The following is a 12,539-nucleotide window of genomic DNA, read 5'->3' as shown; positions in this document are numbered from 1 at the left end:
ATGGACCTCGTGTGCCTTCCCCTAGTGCAGATTGATGTTATCATGGGTATGAACTGGTTGGTGTTTAACCGAGTTTATATCAACTGTTTTGATAAGGCTGTGATCTTTCCTGAGATTGAGGAAGGAAAGAGTTTGTTTCTATCAGCAAGGCAGGTGAATGAGGCAGTAGCAGATGGGGCAGAGTTGTTTATGCTGTTAGCGACTTTGGAGGCTAAAGATAAACTGGTGATTTGCGATCTAGCCGTGGTGTGTGATTTTCCTGATGTGTTTCCTGAAGAAGTGAATGAATTACCGCCAGAGCGTGAAGTTGAGTTCTCGATTGATTTGGTACCTGGTACTAGGCCGATATCGATGGCTCCGTACCATATGTCTGCTGTTGAGTTAACTGAATTGAAGAGTCAGTTGGAAGATCTATTGGATAAGAAATTTATTCGTCCGAGTGTGTCACCGTGGGGCGCACCAGTGTTATTGGTTAAGAAGAAAGAAGGTACTATGAGGTTGTGTGTGGACTACAGGCAACTGAATAAAGTGACGATCAAGAATCGGTATCCTTTGCCGAGGATTGATGATTTGATGGATCAGTTGGTTGGTGCGAGTGTGTTCAGCAAAATAGATTTGAGATCGGGGTATCATCAGATACGTGTGAAAACTGAGGATATTCAGAAGACTGCTTTCAGAACAAGGTATGGACATTATGAGTATTCTGTAATGCCTTTTGGTGTGACTAATGCGCCTGGGGTATTTATGGAGTATATGATTAGGATTTTCCATCCGTACCTAGACAAGTTTGTTGTGGTGTTTATTGACGATATTTTGGTGTATTCGAAATCTGAAGAAGAGCGTGCTGAACATTTGAGAGTGGTTTTAGGAGTTCTACGAGAAAAGAAGTTATTTGCTAAACTGTCCAAGTGTGAATTTTGGTTAGAAGAGGTTAGTTTTCTTGGTCATGTGATTTCAAGAGGTGGTGTTGCTGTTGATCCTTCTAAGATAGAAGCGGTATCTAGGTGGGAAGCTCCGAAGTCAGTTTCTGAGATAAGGAGTTTTATTGGACTTGCAGGTTATTATAGGAAATTCATTGAGGGATTTTCTAAGTTGGCGTTACCGTTGACGATGTTGACTAGAAAGGGGCAAGCGTTTGTTTGGGACTCAAAATGTGAAGAAGGTTTCCAAGAGTTAAAGAGAAGGTTAACTACTGCTCCTATTCTGATATTACCAAGTCCGTCGGAACCATTTGAGGTTTACTGTGATGCTTCATTGTTGGGTTTGGGTGGTGTTTTGATGCAGAATAAGCAGGCTGTAGCTTATGCTTCGAGACAACTGAAGGTTCATGAGAGGAACTATCCGACACACGATTTAGAGTTGGCAGCTGTGGTATTTGTTCTGAAGTTATGGAGGCATTACTTGTACGGGTCAAGATTTGAGGTTTTCAGTGACCATAAAAGTTTAAAGTATTTGTTTGATCAGAAAGAGCTGAATATGAGACAGAGGAGATGGTTAGAGTTTCTGAAAGATTATGACTTTGGTTTGAATTACCATCCGGGTAAAGCAAACGTAGTGGCTGATGCATTGAGTCGGAAATCATTGCATATGTCTATGTTAATGGTTAAGGAATTGGATTTAATTGAGCAGTTTAGAGACTTGAGTTTGGTGTGTGAGAGTACTCACAATAGTGTTAAATTGGGAATGTTGAAGTTAACGAGTGGTATTCTGGATGAGATTAGAGAGGGTCAGAAATCCGATGTGCTTTTGGTTGATAAGTTGACTCTAGTAAATCAAGGTCAAGGTGGTGAATTCAGAGTTGATGAGAATGGTGTTTTGAAATTTGGTAATCGGGTGTGTATTCCGGATGTTACCGAACTTAAGAAGAGTATTCTTGAGGAAGGACATCGTAGTGGCCTGAGTATTCATCCTGGGGCTACGAAGATGTATCATGATTTGAAAAAGTTATTTTGGTGGCCGAGAATGAAAAGAGAAATTGCGAGTTTTGTTTATTCTTGTTTGACTTGTCAGAAGTCAAAGATTGAGCATCAGAAGCCGTTTGGGCTAATGCAACCGTTGGCTATTCCAGAGTGGAAGTGGGATAGTATCAGTATGGATTTTGTTTTTGGTTTACCGAGGACAATTAAGAATTTTGAAGCTATTTGGGTGATTGTTGACAGATTGACAAAATCGGCTCATTTCATTCCGATCAGAATGGATTATCCGTTAGAGAGATTAGCTGAGTTGTAGATTGAGAAAATTGTAAGTTTGCATGGTATTCCGTCGAGTATTGTTTCGGACAGAGATCCTAGATTTACATCGAAGTTCTGGGAAGGTGAGAGGGCTTTGGGAACTAAGCTGAGATTGAGTTCTGCATATCATCCGCAGACTGATGGTCAGACTGAGAGGACGATTCAGTCACTGGAGGATCTTTTGAGGGCTTGTGTTTTGGAAAAGGGAGGTGCCTGGGATTGTTATTTACCTTTGATTGAGTTTACCTACAACAATAGTTTTCATTCGAGCATTGGTATGGCACCGTTTGAAGCTTTGTATGGTAGGAGATGTCGGACACCTTTATGTTGGTATGAGTCCGGTGAGAGTGCTGTGGTTGGACCGGAGATGGTTCAACAAACTACGGAAAAGATTAAGATGATTCAGGAGAAGATGAGGATTGCTCAGAGTCGTCAGAAGAGTTATCACGACAAGAGGAGGAAGTCACTTGAGTTTCAAGAGGGAGATCATGTGTTTCTTCGTGTTACTCCGATAACTGGGGTTGGTCGAGCTTTGAAGTCGAAGAAGTTGACGCCTCGATTTATTGGTCCTTATCAGATTTTGGAGAGGATAGGGGAGGTAGCCTATCGTATCGCTTTACCGCCGTCACTTGCGAATTTGCATGAGGTTTTTCATGTGTCTCAATTGAGGAGGTACATTCCTGATCCGTCGCATGTGGTCCAAGTAGATGATGTATAGGTGAGAGATAACCTGACTGTTGAAACACCACCTATGAGGATCGAGGATCGAGAGTTGAAGCAGTTGCGGGGTAAAGAGATTGCCTTGGAAAAGGTAGCTTGGGGAGGACCAGCAGGTGGCAATGTGACTTGGGAACTTGAGAGTCAGATGAAGGAGTCTTATCCAGAGTTATTCGCTTGAGGTATGTTTTCGAGGACGAAAACTCTTTTAGTGGGGGAGAGTTGTAACACCCCGATAAAATATGATAATTATTTAATTTAAGTTAATAGTATATTTATTAATTTAATTAAATAATTGGAATATTATTGGATTATTATTATTGGAATAATAAAGTTGGAATCAGTAAAGAGTCCCATTTGGTAAAACGGGTTTTATACGTGAAAACAAAGAATACGTAAGGATTGGGAGAAAAGAGAAGAAACTGAGAAAGGGAGAAGAAGAGACTAGGGCTCAAGAGGAGAATTCACGATTGTTGAAGGTCAAAGAAGATTTGCCGGATTAACTCAGGTAAGGGGGGTTTATCGTCGTTTAATGGGTATTATGGATTAACATGTGATGGGTAGTAATAAGCCATTGATTGACTCTAATTAGGTTTTGAGAAATACCTTTGAATTGGGATGAATAAGTTAAGTTAAAACTGTGAATGAACCTATATTTGGATGAGTTGTGATTTTCTGGACGTGTAGCTTTTTACGGAATCGAAATCGGAGGTCCGGAAGGCCTCCAATGGCGAAAAATGCGGGTAATCCTGCATTCTGTTCGTGTTAGCGCAGGAACAGCTTTCTGTCTTGCGTTAACCGGTTAACCCAGGGCGTTAACCGGTTAACACTGTTATGATAATTAAAAGAATTGATGTTTGTCTGCGTTAACCGGTTAACCCAGGGCGTTAACCGGTTAACACTGTTAAAATTTGCCAGGAAGCGCGTTCTGTTTTGCGTTAACCGGTTAACCCAGGGCGTTAACCGGTTAACACTGTTTGAAAAGTGAAAAATTGATGATTGACCTATATTGGTGTATGATATAGTAGGGACCTTTTCCCGTTGTTTTGAACAGTATAGGTATTAGTAGAGTGTGCTAATACGGTGATTTATTATTTGACATGACATGATATGATTCTGTGATAAATATGCTGATGATGTATGATGGTGTGCATAATGCTGTGAATATATCTATTGTGGATTGGAGTGTGATGTATGTATGATGTATGATGGACTGTTTATGGCTTAGAGTGTGAGCATATGTCCATTGTGGATGGTTGTTGATGGTTGCATGCTAGGTGATTTAACGTGCATAGCGTAGCCTTTATGGTGGTAGCTAATTCCCATGGTGAGGAATTAGTGAGTGAGTTATTGTGGATTTTTGTTGATGTTTGCATGCTAGGTGATTTAGCGTGCATAGCATGGCCTTTATGGTGGTAGCTAATTCCCATGGTGAGGAATTAGTGAGTGAGTCACTAGGTCTCAAATGAGTGAGACTAGTGAGCTTGGTAGCCGTATCTGGGTTTGATCGGTGAGGTTGAACTATGTGTTCACGAATAGTCGGTACCGCATGCATGGAGTCTCATTGCATAATGTATGTATGGCGTATAATATGAATGGATGTATTCCAATATTATACGTGTGTTTTGTGTTTGTGTTGAGTATGATTTTGAGTTGATGTTGTCGTTGTTGAATGCGTGATCTGATTAGGGTGATGAATGTGTTAATTTACTTAGCATTACATGATATTTTATAATGCTTATTATATCGATTGAGGAACTCACCCTTACAACTATGTTTCAGGTAACGAGCAGTGATTGAGTAGAAGCTAGTGCTTGGAGTCTAGTGTAGTTCCTTAGTGGGTCATGCTCTGGTCTATGTAACATCGGGACGGGATGTTTTACTTTGTTTTCATTTTGGTTGTTGAACAGTTTTACATGTAATGTGATTACCTGGTTTGCATGTTGTTAGATTTCTATCCGCTGCGGATTGTGCAATGCCTTGTTTTGATTAATAAATGAGCATGACCAGTTATTTTGGTGAATGGTGTGAAGTGTCAAGTGTGACACCCTGAAATTGCATATCTACTCTGATTTATATTTTGTTTTAATTAATTATTGGGGTATTTTAGAAGGGTGTTACATCTCAGACTCAAAAGATGTCTTTATCTGAGCTTTCTCAAGGACAAGCTGGTCAATAATCTTCTTCCAAGCACCGGAAAGCTGAGGCATACTAGAGGAAGATGGACCTTCTGTCTCTCTCTGTCTCTTTACTACTCGGTCTTCAAGAAGCTCAATAAGTGCATCTTTGTCCTTAAACTCAAGCTGCAACTCCTCATGCTTTCGGCTCAAAGCATGGAACTGCTCTTCCCACATATCCTTCTCTTGCTTCATCTTGGAGAGTGCATCTTCCAACTCCTCTACAACTTGGTTAGGGAGAGTTAATGGCTCAACCATAACCATAAACATAGGTATCTCACAAGCATACGCTATCTTTAACTCCAAAGCTCTCTTCTTCACCCAAGAAGTGTAAGCTTTCAAAGCTACACAGTTGCACGGACCAAGCTCGGATCTTCCTTTCCTATGTACATTATGCTAAGCATGTACCATCTTCTGCTTCAAATGTTGGGGATCTTTACCCTCTTGATAGAAAAGACCTTCTAACTGAGTGTTATTAGGTTTGTCTCTCAAGGGCAACCCAAATTGATGACGAGCCAAAGCACGGTTGTAGTTGATTCCTACTTGTGTACCAATAAGAGGCACATTAGAGAATTCACCATAATAATCAATAATCGCCAAGCTACGTAATGAATAATCACACCAAACTATATCATCATTAGTGAGAGACATAACTCTCTGAGACTACCTTAGACATTGTTTGTTCTCCACAAAAGCAGGCGTCCGAGGCAAGTGTGAAATAAACCACTTGTACACAAGAGGAACACATCACACAATAGTTCCACCACCTTTAGAATTCCTTAAATGCAAAGAGAAATACACATCACCCAACATAGTAGGTACAAGATTCCTAATCAAGAAGATTCTAATTGTGTTAACATCAACAAAACCATCAATGTTAGGGAGCAAAGCCAAACCATAGATGAGCAACACAAAGATGGCTTCAAAAGCCTCCATACTATCGGCTTGAGCAAAGGCAGTAGCTTCCCTAATAAGGAACTCAGAAGTCAGTCAAAACATTCCTCCTTTCTTCACCCAATGAGCCTCAATCTCAGACTTCTTCAGATGAAGAGCTTCATCTATAAGATGAGATCTGGGAATCTCCTCCAATCCACTAAAAGGTACCTTGTCAGATACGAGTATTCCCAAGAGATGGGCATACTCCTCTAATGTAGGTACAAGCTAATAATCGGGAAAAATGAAGCACCGGTAGAGAGGGTCATAAAACTGAACCAACACACTCAAGAGTCCTTCAATTACATCAGCAGATAACACATATATAAGCTTCCCATGACGTTGTTTGAAGTCCAAGGGATCTAATACAAAAGATGATATCTTCCTTAACTCTTTCAAATCAGGACATCTGAAACTGTACTTCTTAGTGTTCCTTCGTGCACAATCCATGGTCTGAAAATGTTTGCAAATAAAAACCCAGTTCCTTGAAGCTATTTTTGGTGTGATGAATGTTATGATGCGCATGAATGCGTGAATGCAACAATAAAAAATAAGGGATAACACAGGAAAACAAACAAAGGTCAAGGGATGAATCAAGTCATTGTTAAGATAAATCATCCATTTTGGTGGATTTATGGTTTTCACCTTATCAACACCCAAGTTCCATTGATATTGATAAGACTTGATTGGATCAACCACGAATTAAGGGTTTGTTGTGAGTCACGAGCATGGAGTTAGGTTAAGGACCATCCCAAAGGAGTGTACTAAGGATAAAAACCTGTAGATCATGTTCTAAAAAGTTCCCAGAGTCTTAATTCCATCTATCGAATATTATAGGTTAGGATGACTGACTCATCAACCCATAATATTCTCAAGAGAAACTCGTCTGAGTGTAGTATCACGTAACAACTGTTATCAAGTCTACACTTGAACAATCTGCCCACTACGTCCTAAATAGGCCAAGTTGGGTTAAATGTTCTATGGTCCTCAGCTTCTCGGACCCCAAATCAGAGAAAGTAATGCCTACCACAAATAACTTGTGTGACATTCATAACTCTAAAAGGGTCTCCACTGAGTAGATGGGTCTCAAGCCAACTTGTTAAGGACTACTCCACACAAGCCGAACAAGACTATACCATCCTCCTATCTTAATTGCACTCAAGTTCGGGTTAGAACTTATCTCACCACTTAGAGTCACCAAGCACAACAAGCAGATTATATCATACTAACAAATATACAAACATCAAATATACAAATATATACACATAAAAGAGTATGCTAAACCCACTGAGGACTACTCCCCAGAAGAGTCGCCACTTAATTTCTATAGTGGTAAATTCATAACCATTAAGTTATGGATAAACTAAACGTCAATAAAACCAGAGTCGCCGCCGTGCTTTTATTGTTTCCAAGGGAAAAGGGAAAAGTACAAACAAAACCCAAAGATAAGAAGTTTTCAAATCAAAACTAATAAAATGCCAGAGATTACAGGTAAGGGGGTTGGTTACACAGAGGGAAGGTGTTAGCACCCAAAGTGTCCTAGGTATTCCTAGGGAGCCCTTTTTTGTGTGTACGTGTGTTTTGGTATGAAAAGATATTTGCAATGAATAGAGTGTGGGGATGAGAAAAGAATTCATTAATTATATTTTTGTGTTTGACAAGACCTTCGGACTTGTGCCTACGTACCAACATAAAAATGACGGATCAAAACCTTGTAGTTCGTGGTATCAATTTCAAAGTGAGTGAATTGCTTTTTAACAAAAATTTAAGTTTGAAAGAGGCACAAAAGGCCTAAAGGAGTTTGAATGAGTGTTAGTTCTTTTTGTCTTTTGAAATTTTAAGTCAATATGATTAGATTCATTAACAAATTTGATTAAAAAAAAAGAGTTTAAAAATGCAATGGCATAAGGCCAAAGTTTCTAATTTGTAATAAAGTCTTAAGTTTAGAAATCACAAGCAAAAGAAAGTTTTGAAAAGAGGGAGAGATTTGAAATTAAAGAAGTGGGAGGAGGTGAAGAGACTAATCCTAAGAAAAAATTAAAAGTTAAGAGTTGAAAAGATCTGACCAATGGGATGCAATCCAATAGACAAAAATGTCATATAGAAACCCAATTTTCCCTTTGGACTTTAGAATCAAGCAATATCAATACACAAATAGCAAGATGAAGAGCAAAGGCATCAAATAAAGATAGCCACATCCAAGCTAGCAACTTCATGATCTTCTTCATAATCTTCCCCATGTATCAGATGACATACTCCTTGATTGGCTTAGAATAAGGCATTAAACACAGGTTCAAAGTAACATCTTCATCAAGACCATGTAGCAGATGAACTCAAATGGATCTCAACACTTGCATAAGATGGAAGTTCAATTCACAAGCACTTGGTTTCAGAAAAGTTGGCATTGGTCAAGTCCTTTTGCATAGGGAATGTTGCCTAATTCTAAGTCCAAGTCTCAGATCAAATCCAACAGTCCATACAAATCTTTTTTAGAGTTTTTGTTGTTATTATATACATTAAGGTCAAAAGACCACAAACACAAACAAAATACATAAACAAGTATATACAATCACAATATATGGCTCAAGTGAGCAAAGTAAAAATGGCATTAAAATAAACAAGTTAAATGGTATGAATAATGGAAAATGATAAAAGACTTGAATTTAAAGTGCATAAAAGTAAATGGCTTGAAATTAAAAGTTAGTCAAATGTTAGTTGATTAGAAGTTAGTATTGTTTTTGCTTTTTATTGTTTTAAGTCATTCTTTGGAGAACACTCAACCCGTTTTTCACAAGCATGGATCCTTGAACCAAGACATCATCCAAAGGAAGGAAAAAAGGCCCAGTTTCCACATAATACCATGAAATGGGGGAAACTTACAATCTCATTACTAGAATGCTATGCTTTTGGGTCAAAATTTAGCGCTATGTTAAGCAATCATAATTGGACTTATGTAGAAGTCACAACTATCTGAGGTCGGGAAATGGAAATCTTAGTGTTAATGCATGTTAGAGATATGGTATAATGAACAATATTCCTAAAACATACCACACTTAAAAGAAAATGGCAAAAGAGTGGACATAATCTCATCCATACTTGTATTGATTTATGAATTAATTAGCCTTAGGATATAGAGATATGATAGGTCAATGAAATGGATGAGATAGAATGGGATTAAAGATGAAAAGGGAAGGGAAATGAGACAAATACAAATTGGTCATGGGAGGACTTTTATCAAATTAAAATCATTCATTTATTTTGGGAGATGAAATGTAGATTTCATCAATCCCCTAAATCCTATGATTTTAATCCAACAAAGCCAAATCAACATTGGCCAACGCCCAACAACAATAGTCAAACTCAACAAGTCAATGGAAATAGCTCAACATAATTTATTCACAATTAAACCAATTAAAAATGCATTAAATTAAATTATGGTTGATCAAAAATCTAAAACCTCTACAAAACACCAAATAAATGGCTAAGAGATTTATCATAGGTCAAACAAGGTCAAAGGACCTTGGAGAAAAAATTTCATTATTTTTGGAGACTTAAAAGTATTTTAAACAATTAAAAATATGCACAAAAACAATTAAATCATGAAAAATATTAATATTGATCCAAAAAATAATTTTAATCGGAAAATGAAAGAAGAAAATATTTGAAATTTTTGGTGAAAGTCCCATATTTTTTGGATCAATATTAAAATTAATATGAATTAATGAAAATAAGGCAATTAAAATGAAAATAAGAAATTACAAAAAAAACATGGACCACTTGATCTCCCTCATTAATTGAGGTGGCAGATAAAGTGGATCAGAGCGCGTTATCCATGTGTTCCCTAGTCAAATGTCCCACACACGTGGTAATCACTTTGGACGCTCAGGATTAAAACAATTTAAACGGATCATGTGGTTAAGAAGGATGTCGACACATCACCGGAGCAAGAGCTCCGGTCTTCTTCTCAAGAGGAACAACTTTCATGTTGAACACATTTTCATTTGAAGCTTGGATCATGATGAACTTTGAGGTGTAAGTTTGGAAAGTCAAATATATCAAAAATATTTCTAAGTACCAAGCCATATGTTCACTTCTTCCACCTTGGATAACTTTTTATATGGACTTCAAATGAAAAACGTGCCTTCATCAAAGTTGTATCTCTCTCAAATTACTTCATATTGGTCACAAATTTGTCCTCATTTGGATTTAGCATGAAGGAGTTATACATTTTAGAAGTTGAGGAAAATCACTTGTTCAATGGTATTGGCCCAAAATGACCTATAATGTTTCCTCTTATCACATGTATTTGCAAGTTGAATTTGAACTTACTCCAAACATCAAAGTTGAAGTAAACATCTTGAATTTTATCATTCAACTTGAATGTATTTCATCTCATGAAAAATGAGCAATTTATGGTTTTGGGAAGTTGACCTCCAAATTAGGGTTTAGACAAAATGACCTATAATCCTCTACCATAAAAAATGATTTTCCAAGAAAAACAAGCTCTTGATTTAAACATGAAAGTTGTTTAGAATGTCATTTAGAGTAACGTTTCTCTTGGAATCATTTTCATATGACAAAAATTGTAGGAGATAGGGTCTAGGGAACCCTAGTTTTGACCAGTTGATTTCCTCTGATCAACCACCATGAACCATCTTTCTAGCTTGACATTCTCTTGACTTTTGTGACTCATGGAGGATCATATATGTATAATATGATGAAATGTTAAGTATCCCTTGAAATATTTGATCAATTGGTGAAGAAACTTGTTGAAAAAGTCACATAAGATACCCAGATGAACTAGGGTTTCCAAGGTAAACCAACTACAAACTCTTGATGATTTCTTGATAAAACTATGTGAAGATCATGGGGATCCATATATGATACTTAGAGCAAATATAGACCAATCTTGATTGAGCTCATTGCAATGAGGGTCTTAAACCCTAGATATGAGCTTGATAGATCAAATATGAGCATACACATTACCTACAAAAGTGTTAAACTATACAGTGACATATTTTTGGTATTTTGGTTAGTAAATAAAGAAAAAATGGAGTATGATACAATAAAATGTGCTTGGTGATCTCTCCCAATGCAAACCCAATGAATGAGGGTAACGAGGATGCCAAAGTGTGATCCCAATGCTAATGCATATGATGAGAATAGCATGAGGGATCTTAGGGTCAAAATTGGGGTCTTACAAAATGATTCTAGAAGGTAATAAGTTGTCGAAGCGTAGTTATGAGGCCAAGAAGATATTATGTCCAATGGGTTTGGACTATGTCAAAATATATGCATGTCATACTGATTTCATATTATATAAGAAAGAGTATGAAAACTTGAAGATGATGACAGTGTAACTAGAAAGGGTGTTCCTCCCAAGGTGATGTGGTTGTTGGTGTAAGCCCTAGAGGCCAATACTTTTGGTACTTGTATCGAATTATTTATTAATAATAAAAGGCTTTTTCTTTATTACGTTTGTTTAATAAAGTCCCTAGAATAGCTAGTCTGTTTAATGTATCAAGTATGACTTAATCATGAGATCACATTAAACATAAGGACACTATTCTTAAAGTATCCGTAGTCGAGCTTTAGTGTGAAGTGGGATAACATTAAAGCATTAAGACTATTATGTTTGTAGACTGATGATCACATCTCATGGATCATGGATAAAGAGTTATCAAGTCTTAAACATATGTATGAATATTAAGAGTAATATTTGTACCGGATTGACCCGCTATGAGAATACTATATAGAAAGTTATCCAAAGTGTCATAAGTTATTCTCATGGTGATAATAGTGTATTCCACTCTTCGACCTGAAACCACTATGGATCCTAGATGTAGAGTCGAGTGCTTTATTGCTGATCCAACGTTGTCCGTAATTGGATAACCATAAAGACAGTTAATGGGTACTCCACAAAGCATGCTGAGGGACATGAGTGTCCTAGATGGAATTTGCCCATCCTGCGTAACAGGATAAATGTCTATGGGCCCAATATTGAACTGAACAAGGATGACACGGTCTATGCCTTGTGTTCAATATAGACATAAGGGCAAAAGGGTAATTATACACATAATTATTATCACAGAAGGTTGTGTCAGATCACTTGACATTTTCGTGTCTTGGGTAGCAGTGATGTGTTGCTAGATACCGCTCACTGTTTATTATGTTAAATGCGTGATTTAATATAATTGCCAACGTCACGAAAACCTACAGGGTCACACACAAAGGACGGATTGATGAGAGATAGAGTAACTAAGGAATACCGTAAGGTACGGTGCCCTTAAGTGAGTTATAGAGCATCGTAAGGTACGATGTACTTGAGTAGAATACGAAATATGGTAAGGTACCATGAGCTTAAGTGATTTTGGGCATATTATAAGATATGGGCCAAAATACACTTAAGTGGGCTTTTAGCTTGAAGCCCACACAAGTGGTTCTATAAATAGAACCCTTGTGCAGAAGCAAAAATTTGCGG

This window comes from Lathyrus oleraceus, chromosome 4, assembly GCF_024323335.1.
Source record: "Lathyrus oleraceus cultivar Zhongwan6 chromosome 4, CAAS_Psat_ZW6_1.0, whole genome shotgun sequence".
Classification (NCBI taxonomy): Eukaryota; Viridiplantae; Streptophyta; class Magnoliopsida; order Fabales; family Fabaceae; genus Lathyrus; species Lathyrus oleraceus.
The sequence above is the reverse complement of the archived record's forward strand: the minus strand, read 5'-3'. Positions refer to the sequence as shown.